Genomic DNA, 25006 nt, shown 5'->3' on the forward strand with positions numbered 1-25006 from the left:
TTCTGGTAGCTGTGCTTATTAGCGATAATCTTCAATACACTAAAAGACTCACTCAATAATAAGACTACTGCTACCCAACTCACCACGACCACAATATTTAATTCTACTTTTGGCACACCAAATTCTGAAAACAACAAAATTTGAATATTAAACCTGCTGAATAACAGTTGAGATTATATTTGGAAAAAATAACACCTGCTCAACTACATGCACAATTTACTCCCACCACAACAACCTGTGAACTCCTGCTTGAAAATAACCAGAGGAAAAGAAACTAGTAGCCCCACCATTTTGCACCGAAAAAAACCCTACTCAGCCAACCCACACTCAGTTAAACCATGTAATGCACTCTCTTACAAGATCATCTACAAGCCCTCTTACACTTGTAAATCAAAACTGAATACAAAATCTCTATGGACTAATCAAGGCACACAGGGATGACACTGAACCTCTAGCAGACATTCCATCATATACTCCTTACAGCAACAAACCTTCTCAAGGAGTGTACAAGCAGTTGAAGGGCAAACTGAATGAAAACCTCTGACTAAACCTCTTTATTAACTACTGTAGTGTGCCACCTACTCAAAAAGGGGTCCCTCAACAAATTCTACCTAATCTCAACCCTAAATTTCACTAAATAAACAACATGAAAACAAACAAATTTCACAGGAGTTTAACAGCCAAAAAACACCCTTTCATCGGGATCAGTCAAAGAATCCATGAAGCACAATGGGACAATTATAAGCAACATTCATAGATGAACCTCTCTAAGCAATCTCTCATAAACCAGAGTGACTATACATAACTGCCAACGCCCTGTAACCAAAGTAAAGTGCATCTTTTGTAAAGCTTGTTTGCAGTAAATAATACAGAGTTCACTGCAAAAAATGATTACTGAACACAAGCCTGACATCTCATTTCCAAGGAAGAGGTATTGCTTGCACACTCTGCTCACATACTCAGGGGACACAAGCATATTAAAAACTACAAAAGGAGAGGCCAGAGAAAGTAGACTCAGACATGTAATAGCAGTAACCCACAAAGTACACATTAGATGACACTGCAGGTACCCCAGCACAGCTAATCTTTTGGACAATTATAATTTAATATACACCTCCCAGGTAATAACAAAGCCTTAACTTAAGAGCAACTGATCTCACACTACTGCTTGACAACTAGAGAATAAATTCTTCAGTAAAAGCATGACCATATTTCTTATTTCGTAGCAACACAGTGCAGCATTCATAACAAACCTACCCACTCAAAGGAAGGCCATTCCGGGTCACGTTATTAATGGATCCCTAGAAGAACCTCTTAAAAATGATTGTTGCATAACTTCTTCATTCTTTTCACCACTGCCACCCAAAAGATCCCCCAGCAAACACAACTTTAGTGAAAATTTGAATAGGTAAGAAGCTCAAAACCATTTCTCTGGAAAAAGTAGCAATGCTTTGCATCCCAAAACGCTAAACTGGGGAATGCCTCCTCCCTAATATAAACACTAGAATTCTTCGTTCTCAACAATTGTGGACAATCATGCAGCCACGTCTAAATAGAAAGAACAAAAAAAAGAAGAAGATGTTAACAAAGGATCTCCCTCACCAAGCCTAATCACTGGCAGGCGAAACCTATCATTGCTAAAATGCAAATTGAGGACGTAACCTACTCTAACTCTGGACAAATTTAAAACAACACAGCAATAAACTACAAAAATAATATTTTGAGAGCTAAAAACTTACCAAATAAAAGCTGCAAAAGCTCAATATTAGAAAATGTAAGAACTCGGACCTCTAACCCACTGAGAACAACTGCTTATCTATAGGACATGTGCTGTAATGATGATGATGAATTAGTTTATTGTCTGATTAATTAAAATCATTACAATCACATAAATAAGACAATATCAGTTAAAAAGAAACTACAAGTGCTACATCACAATAAGAAATTGTAATATACAGAATAAATTTTTCCATTATTTCAACCCATGAGTAGAACAAACGTAAAAACGTAAAATATGAAAGTACAAATGCACAAATGTATTGCAATTTACATATCCAATCCAACGTTCTGAAACCACTTGCTGTAATGACTAAGTGGAATTCTTGAATGATAAAAGTACATTAAATATGTAAAGAAACTGCAGCTACCACAAATAAGCCCTACAAATCTAAAATAAATATCAACAAAACAGAACGGTATTGACTTAAATTGTACAATATAACTACGTTAATGACATTTAACTCCAATTAACTGCACAAAATTTATCAACAGTACCCCCAGATAACTTAGATGTTTCAAAAGCGAAGCTAATTTTTTTTCCACACTACATGCAACTGCCCTGGCATACGTGGATACTGACAGGACAGGTGGCCATTGAGTAGCTACAGCTACTGTGTGGAATATATCCCTCTCAATTAAAAACATTGTTTTTGAAAAAAACTAATTGACACCTTTTACCTTCACGCTCCAATTGCAACCTGGTGAATATCATTGCCTAAACCAATCCACCCAGGTATCAACTGGACAAATTATGTCTCGCTTAATCAGCAATCACCTCCCTACCTACCAGATGGAAGAACATTATAAACTTCTCCCTTTGAAAGGAACTATTCACAGTTTCCAAAAATTGGAATCATGGGCTCATTTCTCAATTCCCTAGGCGAATCCTAACTGCAAAGAAAAGTATAATCCCATCGCTGGTCCAGGGTTTGTAGTGAAAATCCTGAAGAACTGCGAGGCAAAAAACGATATTAAGCCATCCATGAGAATAGTCTCCTAAACAACTATTGTGCCTTTTGCCTCACAATTCGGTCCGGAAAGGATGGTTAATTTTTTAATAGTTCAAATCCTATTTAACTAATCTCTGCAAGAGGTAAAAAAGTATTCATCCTGCACCCTATTAAAAGCCTTGAAGGGTCCCACAGTGATCAGTTATAGCCCACATCTTGTTTAATTTATATCTTGAACCTCTCTGAGAACTCTTAAGACACACTGGGTTCCTCTTATCACCAATATGTGACCAACATGTATATTTATGAAAGCATTAACAAAAACATCATGATAAGCACCTTAGAAGAATTACTTTTCAGAATCCAAAGAACTTTACCATTTGCACAAATAAAATCATTGTTAAGAGCAGCTAAAACACTTCAAATCCACCAAGGTGATCTCAAAGCTTGAAGTAAGAACTCCAATCTGTCTCACTGCCTCCCTGATAATTTGACCATATCACAGTGGTACCTAATGAAATCACAAGCTATGGAACTACACATCTTTCATTATCATAAAAAACTAAATTATTGCTCTCTGGACGACGGAGACACTAGACTATTAAAAAAACAATATGTTGCTGTAAACCCTCCCCCTAGCAGACTCCTTTTCAGGGTTTTCTCAGAAGAGTTAGAAGGGCATGCCGCCATACAATAAGTAATCCGTCTTTCACATCCACTGGAAGGAAAAAAAATCACTTACTTCTAGAACTGATGACCATATCCTGATGGGTTTTTATACACCCTCTTCACACAAATCACAGACACACTATAACCTCATACTACTTACAGATCCCACTGAAGCACACCTTTGGAGCGGCGAGCTGTGCGGACCAATTTCAAGTTTGTACTTGGTGCATATATATTGTTCTCCATGACAGTCTGCTTGTGCACTGATGAATTGCCGTAAACATATGCGTATTTACTTTGTTCAGGAACATTGTAAAATTACCGATGTTATGCTTCCCATGCCTATGTGAAGCACTACCATATCCTCTTCGATTAACTTAACCCTACAGAAAAACGAAGTAACTAATCGAATAAATAGACTGCTATAAGTAAGGTTACCACACAACACATCAACAGGAGCCCCATGTTCTTGTCCTGGGTTTGAGCAGTGACAGAGTTGTGGTGAGCGAGGAAACCCTGTATAAATTACACTTCTTTATAGTGTCAAGCCCTGAGCAAGCCATTGTTGTCAGTTATCTCCTTTCTTCAACCAGCGCTGCGCGTCTAATACATCTATCTTCTTTACTCATCACATGTTTGTTTATCATCATTATTTAGAAGTCCTTTTAGAAATGTTTGTATTCATCTGTGATAGTCCCACTGGTCAGCTGATATCAATCAAGGCTACAATTTCCACAATGCACCATGTCAACCAAAAGCCCGGAAGTCAAACACCATGTTCTCGGTGCACGATAACCTCAGTTGTAGGCCGGGCCACTGAAAGTAAGTGGCCACAGCATTTCCTGCATGATTATGGATTTTCGACCTTGCCACATAATACACCATCGGTTCCAAAAATTGTAGATTTTAACAAAATAATGTTTCTACTCCAAACGGGCCAAAAGTTATAAAAACACTACCAACTGTGCACTTGGACACGGGGGCGGAAGGCTGGGCTGAACCACACCTCCCAGCAGAACCTGAGTGAGGAGGCCGCCCACAACGCTCCGACGTGCCAAAGGCGCCTTAATTGGGACTCGAGCTTCCGCTGCGCGCATCACTCTGCACTTGGACACAGGCGGAAGGCTGAGCTGAACCACACCTCCCAGCAGAACCTGAGGGAGAAGGCCGCCCACAACACTCCTCCACGCCAAAGGAGCCTTAATTGGGACTTGCGCTGAACGTGCCCGGGGATGGCCTGTCTGCACCCGTCAGCGGCCGACAGAGGCTGGGCTGGGCCCACCCTCTTGGTTTTTAACCTTTTCCCTATGTTTTATACTTAGACATATTCATTGACCTTTTAAACTTCCCTGTTATCTAGCATATAGTATGATAAGAACAGACCTGTAACCAAGACAGAATCAATACTACAAACTCAGGCTTTTGGGTAACAAAGCCATACAGAGCACATGAATACTTAAGGAGGCGGTAAATCTATAACCTAATTATGGGTAAGAGGAAGTTGGGGTGACAGAAGGTAGATACGGAACCGGCCGCACAATGATTGACTCCTTCCTAGTTAGAGCGGTAGGGGTCATCTCAAAAGAAATTGACCTCGCAGAAAGATGCTTATCCCTGGGGGCAGCAGGATTGGTAGATGCGATAGGGAGAACTTTAGCACCACATGAGTATACACCAGTTATTCACCCCTCAGCTGACAGTGGCTCTGATGAATGGAGATTCCCAGATAAAGCCAATGACCCCCACAAGTAAAAACCCCACACCTCAAAGTCAGTCACCTGTTATAAAAAGAAAAAAACGAAGCAGAAGGGGGGCTGATAGTAACCTGGGCAAAAATATGGTATCTACTGATTGGAAAGCCCTATCCTTACAAAACTAGATAAATTGGAAAGGGAGGTGGGAAAAATTCTGGAAATCTGCCAGAAACCCCCCTTGCCAACGTTGTCCCCTAACCTTCAGAACCCTGTGGTACAGAATACTACTCATAGTGTGACAGGTCATTCAGATGTATCACAGGGCACAGATACCTTAGATCTGCAAGGAACTGTATTGAGCACTCATACTGGGGCCCCTATACAAGGGCAAGTAAGGGAGGCCCTAAATACAGTCCATCCTAGGCAACCAAGGGTGGCCCAATATATTGATCATCCTAGTGGGTGGCACATAGCCTCTAAGAACAGACCATTGGGCTCCGCTCCTGATAACACACAACCGATTCCAAACCATGCAGCTCCAAGACACTTTTCCTCGAACCCCCTGAAAAACGGCTCGGACTGCCTACACATAAGAGAAGAACTGCCTATTGTTAATTTACCCCAACATAGTCTTGCAACTATGTTATTATCATGAACAAAATCCCCCCTCTACAGTCTGATCTGAGTGAGCAACAAGGTGACCTGAAGAACAAGGTTATGCACTGGCTAGCGCAGAACTATCTTTTCTTAATGAATGATGCCCACACACATAATCCTAACCCGGAGAGTAGGGTGGGTGATGGGGGGATTGTATAATTATTAATTTCAGAAACCCCTGGATGGTGAGGAATATCCTGTGCAGGGCCTCTTTTCGCCCCCAAGATAGAAGCTAGGTGTATTTTTTAGACATTTGCAACCGGGCCAGTCAGGACGTAGATCCGTGTCTTGTATGCCGCCATGGTCTATATTGACATACCCAGGCATCGATCCCACCAATAATGCACATTCTTCCACCCCGTTACTACTAAGCAATACATATCAGACATTAAGTTCACTGTCAGATAATGACTGACTGTTAAGCAAGGGGTCTGTAGTCTTCGAGTGGACGAGGTTAAGGGCAGAGGAAACAACCATACATAAGACGGATACGAGCCCCAACAGGCTATTATTAGCCCAGAAGGACAAGGAAGACATGGGCATTGGGGAAACAACACATAATGGGGACGGGGAACCAATTAAAGTAGCTCCAAATGTAGTAATCTATGGCAGGGAAGAATCATGGAATCAGGATCCTGTCGATAACACCATTGGACGCCACTATTTTGTTACATGGAATGTGCAGGGCCTACGTGGCAAAACTGAGACTGAAGAGTGGTGTTCATTAATCAGTAAGCTAGATGTGGTTTGCATCCAAGAATCCTGGTGCACCTCATCTGCCAATGTGCACGAATTTACCTCACACTCACTGCCAGCTACACCATCACCATCTGGGAGGGCCAACAGGGGGGCTCCTGGTGCTTATTTCCAATAAACACCCTGTAGTGGTTAAAAAGACCTTTATGGAGACCACACATTTTCAATTTCTGTGGCTTAAGCACAAGAATAAGATAGATATCGTCATAATTACCTACTATAATAACATCTTTGACGCCACCCGATGTAGGGTTGCACACGCCCTGAATCAAAGCCTAAATAAGTTCCTATACTCCATTAGCTCCAATCCCATTATTATTTGGGCCGGGGACTTTAATATCCAACCATGCACTCGCAACCCCCTCCCCCTTGGTCCTGTGGATTTACTTCCCCTGATGGGACAGGATTTGACCATTTTTGCCACAATGAGAATGGAGAGGCCCTTAATTTGATGTTGTCCACTTTTAACTTAACGCTTATGGAACGTAAGCACGGTGTTTCTGACGAATTTATTCCAACTCATAGGGGCCCCAACTCATCCTCTGTTATAGACCACATTATTTTGCCATCCTTTGCACTAAATGGCTGTGACACACCCTATACCAGTGGTCTCCAAACTTTTTAATGCTGCGCCCCCCCCTGTTGAAAAATAAAAATCATTGGGGCCCCCCCTAAGAATTTTTCACAATTGTTTTATAAAGATGGCAATATTTAAATATATATAGATCTATTTAAACATTGCAGTTAAGTAGTGTTACCTTTTTAAAATTGCAATAACAAGCTTCTGCTTAAAACAAAGTCATGTTATCTGTACAATTCTTCTTTTGGCCAGTGTCTGGTGCCCCCTGTGGGATCACTTGAGGCCCCCCAGTTTGAAGACCTCTGCCCTATACTGAGCTGACCCTTCTTAGTGATCATGATCCGATTATCCTCCCTACGTCCTTCTGGGGGCAAAGCGAAGTGTTTTACACTACCCTGAATCGGATCGAAGTGCATAGAACCACCAGGTGAGACAGAAATGGGAAAACATTGAGCCTGCTGATATTCTGCAGGATATTATATGTGGCAGCCCGCATGAAATTGGTTACTGTTACAGGAGGATATTGAGGTACCTATGTTATTAAGATGCTTTGGTACAATCACTGCTTATATACAGGGGCTCCTGACCTACAGCCCAAAACACAGACGATCTTTGCATAAAAAGGGGTGGTTCGACCAGGCCTGCACGAAAGCTAGAAGTAATCTTAAACTAGCCCTGCAGGCATCTCCTAAAGACTCAATACTAATGAAGTCCCTTCGAATAAAATACAAGGAGACACAGGAACAAAGGAAAAAGGAATTAAGGGAAGAGGCATGGTCCAAACTAGCCCTGGTGACAGAGACTAATAATACCAAATGTTTTGGGAAACCATTAATGACCCCTTACTTTCAGAATGGATGCCATCAGATCTGGGATTAAGTGTAGACTGCGTAACATGGGTGGCACACTACTCAGAGGTTTTAAAGGAAGGGACTGGGTCTGTAGATATAACCGGGCAGATCGAGCTGGGTCAGCCTAACTTTTTAGAGATCACTACAGATGAGGTTCACTCTGCTATCTTAGCTGGTGCTGAAGGTAAGGCCACAGGACCGGATGGTGTTCCAGTGGATGTCTTTAAACATAACATCTTTTTTTGGGTACCAATTTTGACTAGAATATTCAATTTGGCCATATCTGGTGACATCCCACTGAGATGGTACACATCCATTATTATACCAATATATAAGAAGGAAGATAAGGCCGACCCTAAAAACTAATCGACCAATTTCTCTGCTGGACTCCTCTTTAAAAACATTTAGTAGAATTATATTGGAAAGATTAAACGACTAGGTCGTAGAAAATAACATCTTATCACCGGTACAGTGTGGTTTTAGGAAAGGTCTAGGAACCATAGAGCAATGTGTCAATCTAGACCTAATTACAGGAAAGTATACCAAGGCTAAAAAAGGTGCTCTATATCTATGCTTTTGACCTAGTAGAACATGCTCTTTTATGGCCTATTCTAATTGAGTTAGGTGCCCCCAGGCATATCAATTTCTTGGCTCTCCTGTATAGAGATCTGACATGCAAAGTCTGTTTCGGCCAACTTGGCGAATGCACCACCTCTTTCAAGATAGGTAGAGGTATCCGCCGCCAAGGTTGTGTCCTTGCCCTGTTATTGTTTTCTCTATACATTAATGGGGTAAATAAACATTTGCCGGGTTTACAGGCCGATCCCCTGTATGTGGCCAGGCGCCCGGTGCCTGTCCTTCTTTATGCAGACGATGTTGTCCTGGTCTCCAGAACACCCATGGGGCTCCACAAGTTAATGTGTGGATTTGAACAGTTTATGTCATCTAAGGGTATGATAATCAATCAATCCAAAACATTTACTGTGGCCTGTGGCAAGAAGATAAAGAAATGAAGAAGTTTTTACATTCAGAATATGGAGATTAGTACTGTCAACTGCTTTAACTATTTGGGGGCATTATTTTCTAACAATGGAAAGTGGGACTAGCTGGTTTGTTCGGGAAAGAACAAACTTAGATGAAATTCAGGTGCTATATTCAGATTTGCTAGTAAATTAGGGAGTCGCCCCATAGGCACCATGTTGGGCATTTACAGGGCTAGACTTGTTTCCACTGTTACATATGGTGCTGGGTTACACCAAAAGCGCTCTCCTCCAACTAGAAGAGAATTGCTTCGTAAAACGCATGTTATGTCTACCCATATCAGCGTCTAATTAGATTACGCATCAAGAAATGGGTTTACAATATTTGGAATATGTGCTACAGGTGCGACGCCTGCTTTTATGGCATATTATATATTCTAAAGGAGCCACTGGTTTTACTAAAGATCTTATACTAGACTGTATGAAACTGGATAATGCCAGATGTGTACCCTGGATAGCTTTTATGGAATCCTCTTTTAAATCTGTTTTTAACAGATCTATAAAACATAATGCAGAGGACGTGCTGTCATTTTCCAAAAAATGTATTAAGGACACTTTTGTGATATTTAAGGTGGACGCAAGGAAGATAACTGAATCTACTAAAACCACTGTTGGTCTTTACTTGTCTTACTCATTGGATGCAAGTAGGTTTGGTTAACTTTCCATAGTCACCAACTTGCTGCACAGGTTTGTGTTAATTAGACTTAGACTGGGTATTGCTCACCACCTAGTAGCATTTCCTCAAACTAAACATTGCCCTCTAGAGTCAGATAGATGCCCTTGTGATGCAGTTAGCAAACAAAGCACTTTGCATTTTGTCCTATTCTGTAAATTCTATGAACATCTTAGAATCACCTATCTTAAACCACTTTTTAATGTACTTTATATAACAACTTATCAGGAAGCACTGGAAATCCTGTTAGCCTTAGACTCCCCGAATGTATGCTACAGGGTGGCAAACTATATCCTAAAAGCAATTCATGTCAGGAAAAGTCTTACTGCACTCTAAAATTTGTTTTAAATACCAATTGTATTTTAACTATTTTACATTTTTTATTCCCAACCTTTTATGAACTTATTGTTTCATGTTTCACTATTCGATTGTATTCTAATATGAATTTTTATGGCTTACTCTTGTATAGCCGAATACAGATTATGAACTGAACTGAACACTACCTTTATCCCAGATAGTTATCGTGCAATAAAAGATGCATATTTTGCCTTTTTGTTCAGCATAAATTATTACTCTCCTGGACTTGACTATATGGTACCGTTAGTTTACATCTACTCAGGCTTTAATCATTAACAACACATCCTCAAGCCGCAGATGTGGTGACTAGGGATTCGGATTCCAGACAGACGAGTCATAGGCAAAGGTGGCAGCATCATCACCTGGCGGGTGGGGATGTTACTGAGAATGAGAAGCAACCGGACGCAGCCTGCAGAGCAATGGTCAGCCCCGCCCAAAAAGAAAGGGGTGGGCCGGCCCCACAACTGCACAAGGGTGGTTGCGGTGCAATGCTCAACAGGAGCTCAGCCCCACCTACTAGGGCGCATCCCTTCTTAAGCAGGTGATAGAAGCAAGCATCACTCACCGCACTACACAAGCAGCGGCACAGCGCCGGCGGAGTTGTAGCAGGAGCAGAGGCCGACGGAGGCTGGAGCCACGGAAGTCGCCCTAAACACAGCGCATGAAAGGGGCGGATATCGGTAGCAAGTAAGGGTGGGGCTTAGGCCCAGGCGTGGAGCAGCGGTGCACGGGAGCGGCGGAAGGGAGATTGTAGGAGATGACGACTTCAGACCACCTAACAGTCCGAGTGGTTCTGGGCTAGGGGTGCACAACAGAAGCTGCTCAGTGGAGTAGTCGAATGTATGAATCTCCAAAACACCGACCGGTGCAGTTGGATACTCAGAGACCATCTCCAAAATAATCTGACAGCGTCTCACCATTTACGTGACGTCATTTACGGGATGTGCAGCAGCGAAATGATGTGTGCCAAGGACTTGTGCGGTCTACAGTGGCACTAACCCAATCAAAAAACGGCAAACGTGTTCTCGTCCAATCGACAAGCACGAAGATCACTGGAAGCCTCTGTATATTACGACGGAGTCTCATACAACCAATCCAAGAACTCCATACTTATTCATCCCAAATAAAATAAGTGTCCGCCTTTGTGATTGCATGTTAGCCTACCGGTTCTTGCTCTCGGTGGACAAATGATTCCTCTATAAAAGCATAGTGCTCGTCATTGAATTCCTAGCTCTTGAGAACGTTTCAACTCTTGTTTTTTTTTAAGGACCAAAGGTGAGGATTATGTACGTCCTTGTCCACTTTATTTAAATAGTCGGTTCCAGGGGGCTCTACTCCGTGAAAGACAGCTATATATTGGAAGGATAGCTGTTTTGAAATGTGGAGTTTATGACAACTTCGCATCTGCGATTTGAGAATTATGATGCTGATGTGAAATAACTTTAATGGATTAATTGGAGAATTACAGAGCTACATGAATTTATATTTGTGATAATTAGGTTTTTATGCCTTCTTTCTATTAGGTGAATGAGTAAAATGTAATACATCATAAATCTATATTGTTGATGCTATTGTTGCTCCACGCACTTAATTGCACATATTTCTTTAGAACACATGGCAATACAAATAAAACAAAATAACCATAGCAGATATCAACCATGTCTTAAGTCTAATATTCGCTCCTTTATATTCTCCTTCTCTTCCATTCTTCATGCGAGGTTATCTCTCCATTGGTCTTTTAAATGGTCAGTCTTCTAATCTGCTCCTCAGGAGGTAATGAAACCTCATCATCAAGTTATTTTTTATTTAATATCTCACCTTGTCTCCACCATTAACTACATTCACAATTACTAGCACATTTATACAGTACCACATAATTATGTTCATTGATTATTATGGAGGAAGAAAGGTTACTTCAAACAAAGATTCACACTAGAGGGCTGAATCTTCTTCCTAAGTTTCCTGGGCAGAATGATCCTCACCTCCATGTCCATAATAGGACTGAACGTTTCCTTCTTGATAGGTAGGACATTTTACATTCTGTCTAGGACCAGAGATGAGGATTATGCATGTTCAAAACTACCTTACCACCAAGGATGCTGCCTCAGAGATGGATTTAAATAGAAGTTGTTGAAGCTTGAGTCTGGTGACCAGTCTGCTGCATTAATGATGTCCACTAGCTGCCCTCCAACTGCAGTTGATCTAGAAGCCATTGCACATCTAGCCAAATGTCCCCAAATCGTGACACGCCTATTCCTGCCTCCTGCTTGATCCGTTTTACCCAACTGGCAATGGAGGGAGATGAAATTGCTTTAAAAGGTTTCTACAGGGTTATTAGCAACTGTCTTTCTCTAGCCTGCTTGAGTTCCAGTGTCTTGTTCTCATAGGTCTTAAAACAACCAACCACACACAATTTTGGTTTGTCTTTGAACACTGGGTACAAAACAGACCAGGCTTTCATTCCTGTTCTTCTGGCAATAGTAAATTTGAGTCCATCCTGCGCAAACGTATGCCCTGAAATATCCAGTGGCCTTCCATCGAACACCTTTTTACACAAAAACAAATGTAGCAACATTGCCAGTTTTGTAGGCATCTCTTCCAGGGATAAAAAACACATCATGCCAAGACAGCACAAAGTGCAATACTATGTTCATGTCCCAAAGACTGGAATATCCAGGTTCTGGAGGCTTAGATAGCCTACTTCCACTAATCAACATACAGACCCAATGGTGTTCATGCACAAGGTCTCTTTCTCCCACTGTGGCTTGCTGATATTGCGAACCAGAATCTATTCACTGTCCTGTATACTAAACCTCCCTCAGCCCTTTCAGATAGGAATTTCAGAACACTGACATTTCCTGTAATGTCTCCCCACCCCACCTCCACCATCCACGACCCAGTTGTCTCTCCACACTCCAGCATGACCAACTCCTCCAGGCTGAATATTATCTCTTGATGGTGCCCTTTGCAACGGCTTGCCAAATGAACTCTGCAGTGACCTCTCAGCCCTTGATTCATCCAGTCTCTCTGTTAATCCTCCACACCATCAGTCGGAGATGGCCCTGCAAAGCCAGAGGATGAGACTGACCGTTGCAGTCCTCCAAATGTTCAGTACAACAGTTAAGGCTATCAGAAAATCACCTGATAGTTCCATCAGCATTGGGAACTAAGCCTGTAACCTCCAGTGGAGAGAATCATTTTCTCTGTCCTTTCTCTTGTGCTAAAAACCCTAGCAATCATGGTGAACAAAGGAAATGCATATTTCTGTATTCCTAACCAGTCCTGCATGAAAGCGTCCCTGCACTCGCTCCGTGGTCTGGTCTAGAGCTGAAATATTCTGGAAGTAGATTTTTCAACCTGGATCCAAATGAGTCCATTTCGCATGGCCTTAATCTGAGGATCAGTGCTATGACATCTTCATGATTCACCTTCCACTCCCTCAAGACCTTGCTGCATCTGGAATTGCAGTCCGCAACTTTGTTCTGACATCACTGAAGATACTTTACTCTCACCAAGATCTGCTTCTTCAGGCAAAAGTGCTAGAAGCCCTTTGCAAGTTCTGTCAGATTTTTGGATCTCATGCTTCCCAGTTAGTTGATGTATCTCACTGCCGAGACATTATCCATCTTCAGAAGCACACAGCTTAACGTTTTGTCCTTCATCAGGAATCTGATGGTGAATAATCCTGCTATAAGTTCAAAACAGCTGTATGTGGAATTTAAGTTCTAATTCCTTCCATCTTCCCTACATTGAAACAACTCCACATCTGGCTGCCCAGTCATAAGGCTAGCATTCAGTTCTATTTCATATCCAGGGAGGATCCAAATATTGCGCTCCCATTCCATGCCTCTAATTTGATGCAACCTCCACTGGATCTGCGTTCAGAGATAGCTTCACCAGCTCTAAGTGTCTCTCCCCCTTTCTAAGATGAGATGCTTTCTATCTCTGACGAGCCTTGTACTGGAGAAGACCTGGACAAATGGTCTGCATTGATGATGACAGCAGGCCTACTATGTAGGGTAGTTCTCTGAGGGTCACCCTATCCCACTGAATTATGCTACTCTTCTTTTCTTATCCTGGTCTGTTTCGTCTCCAGAGGACTCAAGTTGACCCCACTGAATCTATGACAAACCCCAAAAAAGACATTGACTGACTCAGAAAAAACAACTTCAACTTTACCAGGTTGACCACAAAGCCCACGTTTTGTAGTAATGCAATAGTCACATTCAAGTTGAAACTGCTGCTGATTGCATTGGTTCATCAGCTGGATGTCATCCAAGTATATTATCAGTTAGACACCCCTTGTTCTCAGATATTCCACCACCCACGTGGTAACTTGGTAAAGGACCAGTGGGCTGTTTATAATTCACACAGTCGAACTAGAAACTCTCATATCTGATCCCTCCACATGAACTGTATAAGCCTCCCTTGTGGACCGAAATTGGGTGCTGTTTGTTGGGTATCTTTCAGGTCCAGTCTGACCACCCAGTTTCCTGGGAGGAGCACATCTCATAAAGATGGATAGCTTCCATCTTGAAACAGAAATAAATCAGGCATTCATTGAAGTACTTTAGATTTATCATAATTCAGAACCCCTTGTATTTTTTTCTCCACCAGGAGGATACTACTTAGGAATCACCTGGGATGTAGTACGATCGTCAGATAGCTCCTTTGCTTTCCAGTACCACCACCAACTTGTATATAAGGTCAATCTCTTAGTTTGAAAAACTCTGTGGCATGGGCTGTGAAATCTGCACAGCGGACCCATAAAACTCTGTGGAAATCTTAAACTGTTTTCAATACCCACAGGTTCATCGTGACTTTCCTCCATTTGTCCTTGAACTACCTCAAACTTCCCTCTAATTTTAGATTAAAAAAAGGATGTTTTTTATCATATTACCCTTCTGGGGCACTTGTGCCTTCTCTGAAATTTCTTCTGCCAAGCCAGCCTCTGTCTTATGCGCTTGAAAGAAAGAAGACTCCTAAGTGTTGCCAACGGGGCTAGCCGTTGTTCCTCTGCCCTGTCGTCAGAATGGACCTTGCTGATATGGACAGCCAGAGGAGCTGTGCAGATCCTCCCTCTTCTGGCCCTTGGGAATTCCTTCCTAGCAAAAAGTTTATTTATGACATTTTGAGCCTTGTTTAGAGCTGAGAAGGTTGTCACAGACTTCACCAGTTATTTAACAAAAAGGACCCTAATAAATTACCTTGGGCGATTGCTCTCTCTGCCAACATGGCGAGATTGCTTATCTTTGGGTCTGTTTTTATTAGGAAGAATCTATGCCTCTCTGCCAAGTGGGCAAAGTTGGCATTCCTTAATATACACAGCACACTTTGGGCCTATCTGTACATTATATAAAGGGACATAGCTCTGCTTGATACTTTTGCCTCATTTGTCAGCTCAGTGATCTTTGTGAAAGGACCCCCTGTGTCCAGGAGCATATCCTGATAGGCCCACAATAAATGATCCATCCCTTTTTTTAGTTCTTTCATGTACTTTGAGAAGAATGTACACATTTTGGTATCTATGTCAGGCTTCAAGGTCACTTAACCCTCATACAGGGTCTAAGGCAATCTTTCCCTCAATCCCCTTATCCAAAGGTTGCATTGTTTTCTTCACTACGTAGTTTGCCCCCTTCTGTTCAGGTATTCATTCAGAAGATTGTACATAATATAGCTGCTTCAATTCAAACATGTCTTATTTGACCGTTTTACCATCTGTCCCTGCTATAGGAAGAAGTCATGGCCACTAAGGTCTGCTACCACCCAACTCTTCGTCTGATGTGTCATCATCTTCTGTGCCACCCTCTCCTGCTACGGAAGACCTTGTCACTGACTGGAACTACAGAGGTGCCAGTTGTCCCAGTTACTAAAGCCTTCTGAGAGAACAGTACCTACCTTAATGGGCATGCAGTCATAGGGAAGAATTCCTGTGATTTGTCAAATCTCTCTAGATGCATAGCATCACATTTTCTGGATGGCTTGTTATGCTTTTGACTGTCTTGGTTACCATCAAATCTCCCAAGGTTATCTTGGGCTCCCCCCTGTGGGCCACGTCCTTATTCTAGAAGTTCAGTAAGTCTTAAATGGTCTTTACTAGGCCTGTAGGCCTCTGAAATCCCCTGAGCGAGTGTCCTTTCCACAACTTCTGAGATCTTGACCCAATGAGGGCCATTCTTCCTTCTCTCCCTCACAGTACTGGGAATACTCCATTTTGAGCGGGCAGTAACGCCAATTAATCTTACCCTTACTTTGCAGGACAGCCCCGCTCACTGGTGTTAATTAATTATAGACTACCTCGTGGGGGATCACCTCTGGCTGCTTCTGCCGGGTACTCCGGAGAGAAGGAAATATCTCTGCACACTTTGGGCTTAGCAGGAGAGGCTTCTCTCTTCCCACTCAGTTTGGGCACAGGTTAGACGGCTTTTGGGAGGCCGCAGACTGTACTGCACAGGTCCAATTAGTGTCTGACCCACCAGTTGGGTGAGTCTCGCTGGGCATCTAATTTTCACAATCAGGGTCCTATTCCACTGCAGTGGGCTGCACAGGTGGTGCACTAAGCACCTAATTGCAACAGAGAATAAACTGATCACTTTAAATAGTACAGAAATAAAGCGGGAATCAACTTAACTGCATTCTGAACTGTGGCCGAAGAGGCAGACAATACAAAGGTACTTATAATGGATCAGGATTGGTGGACTATATGGCTATTTTGTTTAATTTGATTTCCCTGTGTTCTTGGAAAACGTAGTTGTGTTGGTATTATAAAAGGAACATGGAAATCACTGCTGTTTAATTACATGACGAAAGACATGCATAATGCTCGCCCCCAGTCCTCACATAAAATGAATAGAAGAACACCATGACCTCAAAAAAGTATGAATTAATCTGACCTTGTATGATGTAGTCTGATGCTCATCTAAATAGTTTTAATGCCCCTGGGCCAATTTTGTGCTATACCCATGTGCAGAAAAAAGTAGACTACTACTTTACAAATATAGTACAACAGTGCCCTGATGTGTCAATGGATGTTTGTGAATCAATGGAAAACGAAAACTGAGAAACCACTTTGAAGGAAACCAAATCATGGAAAACCAATTTTAAGGAACTACAATAAAATAGAAAATGAAAGGAAACATTTTTAAGAAGATATGATTTTAAGGAAAAATCCAAAATTACATTAAACTTGTGTTAGTAATGGGGTCTCTAGTTGGCAGTCCGTTTACACCCTGTCCAGGTAGGGAACCTCACAATAGTCAGGGTAAGGGAGTCACACACCTAAGATAACCCCGGCTCACCCCCTGGGTAGCTTGGTACTAGCAGCTGGCCTATCTCAGAGGCAATGTGCAAAGTATTTGTACACACACACACTGTAACACAGTGAAAAGACTGCAAATGGACTCCACACTAGTTTAGAAAAAATAGCCAATATTTATTGGAATAAAACCAGTCCAAAATGACAGAAATCCAGCATACACAATAAAAGATACCAATTTTTTAAGTTGAGTCCTAATCCATCGGAATCAATGGATGTGTTGTTTTAGCACAAAGTATCTGGTATGCGTCAAAAATTAAAGCAGCAGGAGAGGTGATGCGTCAGAAAACCAAGTGATGTGTCGATTCCTTACTCACAAGTGAGGTCGTGCGTCGATTCTTTCCCCGCTTGGTAGGCAATGCATTGATTCTTTCTCCCCAGGACATCAGTGTTTTGATTCCTTGCTATGCAACCTCGGTTTCTTTGGCTGAAGTTGAAGATTTGACGCCCAGAGATGATGTGTGGAAAATCCTGACGCACTGCAACAATCTGCGCTGAAGCAGGTGTTAAGTCGATTTCCCTCGGCGCTGCATCGGTTTTTCAGATGCAGTGCAGGCGCTGCCTCAGTTTTTCTGCTAGGACGGCCGCTGTGCGTGGAATTTTCTCTAGGTCACCAGCTTACACTTCCAAGGGCTCAGGGTCTGGATTTGGTACCACTTGGCAAGTCAGAACTCTCAGCAGAAGAGCCCAGGCACTGGCAGATGAAATATTTGATGTCCCTGAGACTTCTCAACAGGAGGCAAGCTCAGTTCAAGCCTGTGGAGAACCTTGGAAAGTAGGATGTACAAAGCAAAATCCAGTCCTTTCACTCCCATGGCAGAAGTAGCAGCAGCAGGTCAGCACAGCAAAGCAACAGGCAGAGTGGCCGGTCCTCCTCAAGCATACAGCTCTTCTCCTTGGCAGAATGTCCTAAGTCCAGAAGTGTTGTAAAGGTGTGGTGTCAGCAGTCCAATAATTATACTCATTTCTGCCTTTGAAGCAGGCAAACTTAAAGGAAAGTCTTTGTAGTGCACAAGACCCTACCTCTCCATGTTCTGGCCCCAGACACACTCTAGGGGGTTGGAGACTGTATTGTATAAGGACAGGGGCAGCCCTATTCAGGTGCTGGTGTCAGCTCCTCCCACCACTCTAGCCCAGGAAGACCCATCAGGATATGCAGAACACACCTCCGCTCCCTTTGTGTGGCTGTCTAGGGCGAATCGACAAACAGCTGAAGTGTCAGTCTGACCCAGACATGTATTCAGCAGCCAGGCCGCGGCACAGAATGGTTAAGCAAGAAAGGGCCTACTTTCTAAACATGGCATTTTCAAACTTACAATCTAAAAAACAACTTTACCAAAAAATGTATTTTTAAATTGTGAGTTCAGAGACCCCAAACTCCACAGCTCCATATCTCCATCTGCTCCCAATGGGAAACTGCACTTAAAAGATATTTCAAGGCAATACCAATGTTACCCTATGGGAGAGATAGGCCTTGCAATAGTGAAAAACCAATTTAGCAGTATTTCACTATCAGAGCACGTAAAACACACCAGAACATGTCCTACCTTTCACATATACTGCACCCTACCCATGGGGCTGCCTTGGGCTTACCTTAAAGGTGACTAACATGTAGTAAAAGGGAAGGTTTGGGCCTGGCAAGTGGGTACACTTGCCAAGTCGACATGGCCTTTTAAACCTGCACACACACACACTGCAGTGGCAGGTTTGAGGCATGTTTACAGGGCCACTCATACAGGTGACACAGTCAGTGCTGCAGGCCCACTAGCCTTGATTTACAGGCCCTGGGCACCTCTGGTGCACTTTACTAGGGACTTACTTGTAAATCAGATATGCCAATCATGGATAAACCAAGACAACACCCTGGACCCCCACAGCGACGCATGCAGAGAGAATCCAGAGGCTCCCACTGACCACAACTGCCTGAAACAAGGAACCCGGCACCTGGACCAAGCACTCCACCCGCAGCCCCCAGAACCAGAAGGAACCGAACTCCAGTGCAGGAGTGACCCTCAGGCGACCCTCTGCATAGACCAGTCGGTGGCTGGCCCAAGCAGCCCCTCTGTGCTCTGCCTGCCCCGCTAGAGTGACCCCCGGGCCCCTCCATTGATTCCTATTCAAAACCCGATGCCTGCTTTGCACACTGCACCCGGCCGCCCTTGTGCCTCTGGGGGTGTGTTTTGTGTGCCTACTTGTGTCCCCCCCAGTGCTCTACAAAAACCCCCTGGTCTGCCCTCTGAAGACGCAGGTACTTACCTGTTGGCAGACTGGAACCGGAGCACCCCTGTTCTCCATAGGCGCCTATGTGTTTTGGGCCCTCCTTTGACCTCTGCACCTGAGGTTGCTGGTGCAGTGACTTTGGGGTTGCCTTGAACCCCCAATGGTGGGCTACCTATGCCCAGGAACTTGAACTTGTAAGTACCTTACTTACCTGGAAAACTAACCAATACTTAACTCCCCCAGGAACTGTTGATTTTTGCAGTGTGTACACTTTTAAAATAGCATATTGCCATTTTAACTAAAACTGTGTATGTTACTGCTCTAATTCAAAGTTCCTTACTTACCTATGTGGAGTACTTTGCATTTTATGAATTTACTTCAAATCTTGAATCTTGTGGTTCTAAAATAAATTAAGAAAATATATTTTTCTATATAAAAACTATTGGCCTGGAGTAAAGTCTTTGAGTGTGTGTTCCTCACTTATTGCCTGTGTGTGTACAACAAATGTTTAACACTACCCTCTGATAAGCCTACTGTTCAACCACACTACCACAAAATAGAGCATTAGAATTATCTAGTGTTGCCACTATCTTACCTCCAAAGGGAACCCTTGGTCTCTGTGCACACTATCTCTTACTTTGAGATAGTATAGACAGAGCCGACTTCCTACATTGGTGGATCAGCGGTGGGGTTTGAGACTTTGCATTTGCAGGACTACTCAGACAATACCTGATCACACAACTAAATTCCCAAAATTGTCATTAGAAACGGATTTTTGAAATTTGAGCTATTTTTCTAAATTTTTAAGTCCTGCTAGGGCCTTGTGTAAGTCCCTGTTAGCATTTATTTTCTTTTAGAGTTTAAAAGTTTGTAAAAGTTTGGATTTAAGTTCTAGATGTAGTTTTTAGATTCTTAAAAAGTAATCCCAACTTTTAGAGAAATAATGTCTAGCATAGATGAGATGGTGGTGGAACTCAACCTCACCCCTTACCTGCATCTAGGGGTGTCAGAGTTAAGGACTCTCTGTAAGCTAAAAAATATAAAGACTGGGTCCAACCCTACCAAAGTAAAGCTCCAGGAGCTTTTGGTAGAGTTTGCAAAGGACCACCCTTCTGAGTATAATCCTGCAGATGGGGAAGCTAGTGACCAGGAGGATGATTCCCTCCCTCCCGTCCTAACTAGGGAGAACAGGGTCTCTCAAACCCTGACTCCACAAGTGATAGAGAGACTGGTTCTCCCACATGGGAGACCAGTAACTCTGGAATCATTGAGGGCAGCCTCAATGAAGATGACCTCCTGTTAGTCAGGATGGCCAAAAGATTGGCTTTGGAGAGACAGCTCCTAGCCATAGAGAGGGAAAGACAAGAGATGGTTTTAGCTCCTATCTATGGTGGCAGCAATACAAATAGGGTCAGAAAGAATACTGACATCCTAAAAATCCCCAAAGGGATTGTAACAAAATATGAAGATGGTGATGATATCACCAAAATGTTCACAGCTTTTGAGAGGGCTCGTGCAACCAGAAAAGTAAACATATCTCACTAGGGTGCTCTCCTTTTGGAAATATTCACTGGAAAGTGTAGGGTAGACTCCTCACCCTCTCTGGTAAAGATGCAGAATCCTATGATCTCATGAAGGCTACCCTGATTGAGGGCTTTCGATTCTCAACTGAGGAGTAAAGGATTAGGTTCAGGGGGGCTCAAAAATCCTCGAGCCTGACCTGGGTTGATTTTGTTGACTTCTCAGTCAAAACACTAGATGGTTGGATAACTGGCAGTGGTGTAAATGATTATGATGGGCTGCATAATTTGTTTATGAAAGAATATCTGTTAAGTAATTGTTTCAATAACAAACTGCATCAGCATCTGGTAGACCTAGGTCCAATTTCTCCCCAAGAATTGGGAAAAAAGGCAGACCATTGGGTCAAGACTCGTGTGACCAAGACTTCCACAGGGGGTGACCAAAATAAAGGGGTCACAAAGCCTCCCCAGGGGAAGAGTGTTGAGACATCCAAGGGAAAAAGTAAAGAGTTTTCTACAGGGCCCAAAAAACCTGCTCAGTAGGGTGGGCCCAGAACCTCTTCACAGTCCTCAAATGGGTATATGGGTAAAAACTGTGATCCCAAGAAGGACTGGTGTCGCATCTGTACTCAGCATGGACACCAAACTGGAGACAAGGCTTGTCCCAAGAAAAATCCCACAACAAATACTACTCCAGTCAGCACTGGAAAAGCCAGTCTCCAGGTGGGATCAACAGTGAACAAATCAGGGTTCACACCGAAGCTACATTAGTCCTGAGGGTAGGGTGGATTTAGCCACACTTGCTGCCTGGCCACCTAACATGCAAAAATACAGGCAGCAGCTCCTAATCAATGGGACTAGAGTAGAAGCCCTGAGGGGTACAGGTGCCAGTGTCACTATGGTGAAAGACAAACTGGTTTCCCCAGGACAGTACCTGGCTGGACCGACATATCCAGTCACAAATGCTGACAATCAAACTAAAGTCCATCCCATGGCAATGGTAACTTTAGAATGGGGAGGGGTCACTGGCCTGAAACAGGTGGTAGTCTCTTCTGCAATCCCAGTAGAATGTCTGCTAGGAAATGATCTGGAATCCTCGGCATGGGCTGAGGTAGAGCTCAAGACCCATGCAGCCATGCTAGGTATCCCTGAACTGGTGTGTGTGTCAAGACAAGGGCACAGTGCAAGGCTCAGGGTGAAAAAGAAGTGTTGGAGTCTGGAATAATAGCCCAACCTTCCAAGAGAAAAGGAAAGGAGAATGGGGAACCAGCTTCAACACAGCAAAAGAAACAGAACCTCTCTTCCCAGGAAGAAGTTCTATCCCCTGAGGGAACTGAGTCCATGGAGCTGGGACCTTACCAGGTTGAGCTTTTGGGCCCAGGGGGACCCTCAAGGGAACAGCTGTGTAAGGGGCACAAAACTTATCCCTCTCTTGAAGGCCTGAGACAGCAAGCAGCTGAGCAAGAAAAAGGGAATGTCAGTGGAACTCACAGGGTCTATTGGGAAGATGGACTCTTTTACACTGAGGCAAGAGATCCCAAACCTGGTGCCACTAGGAGAGTGGTAGTGCCTCACAAGTTTAGGGAGTTCATTCTGACCTTAGCCCCTTGCTGGGCATTTGGGACAAACCAAGACATGTGAGAGATTAGTCAACCATTTCTACTTGCCCAGTATGTCCCAGAAGGTAAAGGAGTTTTGTACCTCCTGTGCCACCTGTCAAGTCAGTGGTAAGACAGGTGGCCATCCAAAGCCCCCACCCATTCCACTTCCAGTGGTGGGGTCCCCTTTGAGAGAGTGGGAGTGGACATAGTGGGTCCACTTAACCTCCCACAGCATCAGGGAATCAGTATAACCTGGTAGTAGTGGATCATGCTACTAGGTACCCTGAAACAATCCCCCCCTTAGGTCCACTACTGCTCCTGCAGTAGCCAAAGCACTCATTGGTATTTTTACCAGAGTGGGATATCCTAAGGAGGTGGTTTCTGACAGAGTTACCCACTTCATGTCAGCTTACCTAAAACACATGTGGAATGAGTGTGGGGTGACTTACAAATTCACCACACCATACCATCCACAAACCAATGGTCTTGTTGAGAGATTTAACAAGACATTGAAGGGCATGGTCATGGGGCTCCCTGAAAAACTCAAAAAGAGATGGGATGTCCTCTTGCTATGCCTGCTTTTCGCCTACAGAGAGGTGCCACAGAAGGGAGTACGGGTTTTCCCCTTTGAGCTTTTGTTTGGCCATCCTGTTAAGGGACCACTAGCACTTGTAAAAGAAGGCTGGGAGGGACCTGCCCATGAGCCTAAACAAGATGTGGTGGTCTATGTACTAGGCCTATGTTCAAGGATGACAGTGTACATGGAAAAGGCAAGCAAAACCTTGAGACCAGCCAACAACTCCAGAAGATGTGGTATGGTCAAAAGGCTGCTATGGTAGAGTTTCAGCCAGGGCAGAAAGTCTGGGTTCTGGAGCCTATGGCTCCCAGGGCACTTCAGGACTGATGGAGTGGCCCTTACCCAGTTCTTGAGAAAAAGAGTGAGGCCACCTACCTGGTAGACCTAGGCACTAGCAGGACCCCCAAGAGGGTGATCCATGTGAACCGCCTTAAACTCTTTCATGATAGGGCAGATGTAAACATGTTAATGGTTACAGATGAAGACCAGGAAGCTGAGAGTGAACCTCTCCCTGATCTCCTCTCCACTGACCCTAAAGATGGCTCAGTAGATGGAGAAATCTATTCAGATACCCTCTCAGGCCGACTGCAGGCAAGTCCTCCAGCAGTTTGCTGAGCTCTTTTCTTTAACCCCTGGTCAGACACACCTATCTACCCATGATGTGGACACAGGAGACAGTGTGCCTGTCAAGAACAAAATATTCAGACAGTCTGACCAAGTTAAAGAAAGCATCAAAGTGGACGTCCACAAGATGCTGGAGTTGGCAGAGATTGAGCACTCTGGCAGTCCCTGGCTAGCCCAGTGGTCTTGGTCCCCAAACCTTACACAAAAGATGGCAAGATAGAGATTAGGTTTTGTGTGGACTACAGGGGGCTCAACTCAGTCACCAAGACAGATGCTCACCCCATTCCAAGGGCAGATGAGGTTATAGACTAATTAGGTGCTGCCAAATACTTAAGTACCTTTGACTTGTCAGCAGGGTACTGGCAAATAAAAATGGCACATGGAGCAAAAGAGAAAACAGCATTCTCTACAGTACACCTTATGGGCACTACCAGTTTACTGTGATGCCCTTTGGCTTACAAAATGCCCCTGCCACCTTCCAAAGGTTGGTGAATCAAGTCCTTGCTCGCTTAGAGTACTTGAGTGCAGCTTATCTTGATGATATTGCTGTCTTTAGCTCCAACTGGCAGGATCACCTGGTCCACCCGAAGAAGGTTTTGCAGGCCCTGCAAGCAGCAGGCCTCTCTACCAAGGCATCTAATTGTCAGCTAGGGCAGGGTACTGTGGTTTACGTGGGTCACCTTATTGGTGGAGGCCAAGTTCAGCCACTCCAACCCAAGATCCAGACTATTCTGGACTGGGTAGCTCCAAAAACCCAGACTCAAGTCAGGGCATTCCTTGGCTTGACTGGGTACTAAAGGAGGTTTGTGAAGGGATATGGATCAATAGTGACACCCCTCACAGAACTGACCTCCAAGAAAATGCCCAAGAAAGTGAACTGGACCGTGGACTGAAGGCCTTTGACACCCTGAAGCAAGCTATGTGTACAGCACCAGTTTCGAAAGCTCCCGATTACTCTAAGCAGTTAATTGTGCAGACAGATGCCTCTGAGCATGGGATAGGAGCAGTCCTGTCCCAAACAGGGATCAGCCCGTTGCTTTTATTATCAGGAGGTTACTCCCCAGGGAGCAGCGTTGGAGTGCCATTGAGAGGGAGGCCTTTGCTGTGGTTTGGTCCCTGAAGAAGTTGAGACCATACCTTTTT

The 25006-nt window shown here is 43.6% G+C and overlaps 1 protein-coding gene across 4 annotated transcripts in view; it reads right to left on the bottom strand.

Moving 5' to 3' along the window:
- The window catches only part of ZBTB3 (zinc finger and BTB domain containing 3), a 99031-nt gene extending 87995 nt beyond the window's left edge, over positions 1 to 11036 (bottom strand). For 2 of the 4 annotated variants that reach the window (XM_069207072.1, XM_069207069.1), the window contains exon 1: positions 10572 to 11034. The gene's annotated coding sequence lies outside the window, so the exon portion shown is untranslated. Of the gene's footprint in view, positions 1 to 10571 lie in introns of all 4 variants that reach the window. The other 2 variants (XM_069207073.1, XM_069207071.1) reach the window with 2 other exon arrangements.
- Positions 11037 to 25006: the final 13970 nt, after the last annotated feature.

Source organism: Pleurodeles waltl, chromosome 9 (assembly GCF_031143425.1).
Source record: "Pleurodeles waltl isolate 20211129_DDA chromosome 9, aPleWal1.hap1.20221129, whole genome shotgun sequence".
NCBI classification, from domain to species: Eukaryota; Metazoa; Chordata; class Amphibia; order Caudata; family Salamandridae; genus Pleurodeles; species Pleurodeles waltl.